The sequence below is a fragment of the Lygodium microphyllum genome, chromosome 25 (genome assembly GCF_053477565.2).
Source record: "Lygodium microphyllum isolate KBCC chromosome 25, Lygodium_microphyllum_v1.1.10, whole genome shotgun sequence".
Lineage (NCBI taxonomy): Eukaryota > Viridiplantae > Streptophyta > Polypodiopsida > Schizaeales > Lygodiaceae > Lygodium > Lygodium microphyllum.
Window position 1 is genome coordinate 119,344,181 of NC_141159.1, and position 5,489 is coordinate 119,349,669.

The following is a 5,489-nucleotide window of genomic DNA, read 5'->3' on the forward strand; positions in this document are numbered from 1 at the left end:
AGCATGATGGAGTAGTGTAGGTATTTTTTTAATCATTTTTTCTTGCATTTAGGAAGGATAGGAGCAAAACATTGGAGCAAATAGTAGGATTTTATGTTGCTATATAATAGGCTGAAACAGGGAAATAGGGGCACAGATTCAAATTTTTGGCTGGAAGAGTATGAGGGACTAACTTCTGAGGTCACAGTGTCAAGATTGTGGGAGAAAAGGAAGGAGTCTCACTTGTAGCTTTCTTGCTTGCAGAATGGGGGAATACACACAGAGATGGAGGCTGAAAACAGTTTTCCTCTTCTTAGTTTTTGTAAGCAAAAAAGGAAGTCAAGTACAAAGAAATAGAAGAACCCTATATATGGGTCTCAAACCAAACTCAACTAACTAAGGTGGCATACTAGCTGAGCCATGAACTAGAGTAGATAAGGATAGCTATCATGTAGCTATTATTCATGGGAGGTGTACCAACCGCATCTGCAACTGACACGTCGGTGACATAAATGCACAACGGTCACCCTGGCATATCACAAGTGGAGCTCGATATCTCAACACTCCCCCTCGAGCTCAATCCCAATTCCTGCACACCAAGTAGGTCTCTGAACTTGCGCAGCTTCTCTGCGCCCAATGCCTTCGTGAATATGTCAGCTACCTGATCCTCTGTGCTGACATAAACTAGATCAATAAGACCTAGTAAAACCCTCTCTCGTACATAGTGATAATGCACCTCAATGTGCTTTGTTCTAGCATGATAGACTGGATTATTTGCCAAGTGTATACTACTCATGTTGTCACAATAAATGACAACTGGCCCATCTGTAGACTGATGCATATCATAAAGTAGCTTATGCAACCAAGCTACCTCACATGCAGCCATTGCTGCACCTCTGTACTCAGCCTCTGTGCTAGACAAGGCAACTGTAGGCTGTTTCTTGCTACTCCAAGTGACTGCAGCACTCCCAAAAGAGAACACATATCCACTGGTAGATCGTCTATCAGAAATACTACCAGCCCAATCAGCATCAGTGTATCCATGCAACTGTATCTGAACCCTAGTCTCATAAAATAGTCCATACTACAATGTGGACTTCACATACCTGAGTATGCATCTAGCCGCATCCAAATGCAGTTTCCTTGGAGCCTGCATAAACTAACTTACCAATCCAACAGCATAGCTCAAATTTGGCCTGGTAATAGCCATATAAATCAAGCTTCCTACTATGCGTCTGTACATAGTAGGGTCTTCTAGAAGCTCACCTGCATCTGCGCTCAGCTTCACATTCTGCTCCAAAGGAACTGAAATAGGCTTACAGCCTGTCATCCCATATTTGGACAGCATGTCCAATCCATACTGTCTCTGCAAGAGCTTTATCCCACTTGGTGATCTAATCACCTCAATGCCCAAGAAATAACGCAGCTCTCCCAAATCCTTCATCTCAAACTTCTGCTTCAATAACATTTTCACATGAAGGATATCTTCATCACTGTCACCTGTCATAATCAAATCATCAACATAAATGACAAGTAGCATAATACCTTTCTCTGTTTTTCTCACATAAAGTGAGAAATTTGCCTTGGAAATCTGAAAGCCAATAGTGACAAGATACTGTCCTATCTTGTCGGACCATGCTCTAGGTGCTTGCTTCAAGCCATACAAGGCTTTCTTCAACCTGCAAACAAACTCAGGATGAACAGCATGCACATAACCTGGTGGCTGCTCCATATAGACCTCTTCTTGAAAATCACCATGCAAGAAGGCATTCTTCACATCCATCTGATGTAAAGGCCATCCCTTTGATGCAGCCATAGCAATGACTGCTCTTACGGTTGCCATCCTTGCAACCGGACTGAATGTTTCTTCATAGTCAATGCCATATGTTTGTGCATACCCCTTGACTACTAATCTTGCCTTGTATCTGTTCACAGAACCATCTGCATTGTGCTTCACCTTATAAACCCACTTACAGCCAATTGCATTCTTACCTTTAGGCAAAGGTACCAACTCCCATGTAGCATTTGTTTCCAAGGCATCAATTTCTTCATCCATGGCTTTCTCCCATTTTTCTTTTCCCATGGCTTGCTCAAAAGAAGTGGGTTCTGGTTCATGTATCACTTTGACCATATATGCATAGTGAATGGCTATAAATCCATCATATTTCAGCCTATCCACAGGATACCTAACTCTGGTAGACCTGCGCAAAGTAGGTTCACTCCCAGGTGCTCTCAAAACATCCCTGGTCTTCCTTACTCCATGTGTAACAATAGAAGGAATACCCAACTCATCATCAATGCTCTGTTCTGAGCCACTAGATTCACCATCCACATAAGAGTGACCTGCATTCACATCAAACATGGGCTGATCTACCTTCTCTTTTCCTTTTCGTGATACCTGAATACCACTATCTGCATTGCTTTGAGAAGATTCTCCTGATCTCAATCTGCCTGTCCATGGCGAAGAATGTGAACCACTGCTAGAGGACGCTCCAGGTCCACTAATATTTTGTGACTGCTGCTGTGAATTCTGTGCAGCATTACCATTTTGTGCATCTACATCATCAATCACATTTACTGTTTTATACCAGCTATTCATCTCATCAAAAACAACATCTCTGCTCACTGTAAACTTACGAGTAGAAGGGTTATAGCATCTATACCCTTTTTGCTGCAAAGAGTAACCAATAAATATGCACTTCTCAGCTTTTGGATCCAACTTGGATCTCAACTCATCTGGCACATGTACATAGGCAATGCAACCAAAAATTTTCAAATGAGAAATATCTGGTTTCCTACCAGTATACCTCTCCTCTGGAGTCATCCCATGTATTGCTACACTGGGAGTCCTGTTCATTATATAGACTACTGTAGCAACTGCTTCAGCCCAATAAAAATATGGCAAGTCTTTTTCATTGAGCATGGCACAAGATACCTCTCCAATATGTCTATTTTTTCTTTCTGCAATTCCATTTTGCTGTGGGGTATGACTGCATGAATATTGCTGCTTTATGCCATGCTCCTGCAAGAACCTTGCAAACTCATTTGAGAGGTACTCTCCCCCTCCATCTGACCTTAGGCATTTTATTTGCAGACCTATTTCTTTTTCAACCATGGCTTTAAGGGTTTTAAAATGCCCAAAAACTTCACTTTTCTTTTTCATAAAATACACCCAAAATTTTTTGCTATAGTCATCAATAAAACTGACAAAATAATGACAGCCTCCAAGAGATGCAGCTTTAGTAGTCCACACATCAGAGTGGATTAATTCCAATGGCTTCTCACTCTCTTGAACATGTCTAGGAAATGGTTTCCTTGCATGTTTTCCAAACTGACAGGCTTCACATACCTTATGCATTTCTGCAACCTTGAATTTTGGTAATCCTGCAACAATATTTTGGGCCTGCATTGATTTAAGTTGCTGTACATTAACATGACCAATGCGTTTATGCCAGATATCAATATCTGCAACTACACCGGTCCCATGTGCAAACATTGCGGCACTCAATTCAGACATGTCTGCATCCAATGTAAACATTCTGCCCTTCTTCTTTCCTTTTGCTATCAAGCAAGCTTTATTTTTCATATCCTCAACAAAGCATCCATGAGGATTAAATCTGACCTGCAAGCCCTGCTCAACCATTTGACTAGCAAAAACCAGATTCTTGGTGATATTCGGAACATGAAATACATCCGACAGGTATTTCTTTTTCCCATCATGCATAGACAATGGAAATTTTCCAATCTGTACAATAGGATGTGCAGTATCATCACCAGTCTCCACAAATCCTGGTTTTTCCATTTTCCTTGCATCCTCCATCCATTCTGCATGACCTATCATGTGGTTTGATGCACCTAAGTCAACATACCATACATCGTTGCTTTCTTCTGCACTTGTCACACAAATTGTTCATGTGCTGCACCATAAACAAGTGCTCATTTCTGTCATCACCCTGTATACTAGAAGATGCATAATTCCCTTGTTGCAATTTCCCATTCATGATGTCATTCTGCTTTTTATAGTAGTCTTTAGCCATATGACCCATTTTACCACAGTAGTAGCATTCAACATTGCTGTTTGCATTTTGGCCTCTTTGCCATCCACCACGACCTCTTTAGCTCCCCCTGCCTCTAGAGTTACCACGTCCTCCTCCGTAGGACTGGTTTTTTTGAGTTTGCTGCATATTCTAATTTCTACCACAGCCTCCAAATCGGCCTCCTCTACCTCTGCCTCTACCTCTTCCAGCATTTGAGTAGAAGACAGTTTCTTTTGAAGTTCCTCCTGAAGAAGATGCACCACCATTTCTCTGCTCCTCGGAAATTAGAAGAGCAATCAACTCCTCAAAATCAGGAAATCTTTCACGAACCGAAATGGATGTCCGAAACTGTGCATAATCCTTTCCTAGACCATTCAAGGTCACAGAAACTAAATCATCATCTTCCACTGGCGACCCAATGGAAGCAAGTGCATCTGCAATCTTCTTCACCTTCATGTGGTAGTCATTGATGCTCATATTTTCTCTTTGCACATTATGCAACTCTTGCTTGAGCTGCATTTTCCTGGCTTGCATATTTGTGCTATACATTTTTGACAAAGTATCCCATGCCTCCTTTGGCGTACTTGCATCCTGAATATGCACAATCATAGAATCTGAAATGCTGATAGACAGCCAATACATAACTTTCCTGGCTCTCTCATGCCATGCTTTAAATGCCTGCATTTGCTGTTGATTGGGAACATCAGGAAGAACTGGTTCTTCTTCATTTCTTGCAACAAATTCCCAATATCCTTTTCCCATAAGGAAATTCGTCATTCTAAACTTCCATGCTTGGAAGTTGTTCTTGTCAAGCTTTTCAGTGACAATCTATGAAAGAGAATCATACGCCATTACAGAACACTGCGAAAAATTCTGTCACTGCAAAAAACACAGCTTCACCCTCACAAGGGCAAATCTGCAAAACTGGCGAAAGTGGTATTTGACCACACAGTCACTTCCTAGTGATGATTTTGCATAAACAGGAACCAAGGATGATTCTGTAACTCCCAATGTCTCTGCACATAAGCATACGATGCAATTTCTGTGGTAACTTTTCACCGACCTGTAGAACAGTGGTCGCACAGCATAAACTTCCTGAGTGCGTGCAGAAAACTTCCGCCTCCAAAACAGGCCTCCAACTGGCCTCAAACCAAAAAAACAGGGTCGCCAAGGGCTAAAGCCCTTGCCCGCAGCATATACTGCCCTCTTGCTTCACCGCGAAGGGCATCTCAACCTGAGACAATGCACTCTTGCAATTTCCGGCTGTGCTACCTGCAGAGATTTGCTCCCAAAACAGAAAATGAAAGCAACACTGCTCCTCTTACCAGAACACCGCGAGCTTGGCTTTCTTTCTTGAGCTCCTTACCACGAACAAGGCTCTGATACCATGTTAAGATTGTGGGAGAGAAGGAAGGAGTCTCACTTGTAGCTTTCTTGCTTGCAGAATGGGGGAATACACACAGAGATGGAGGC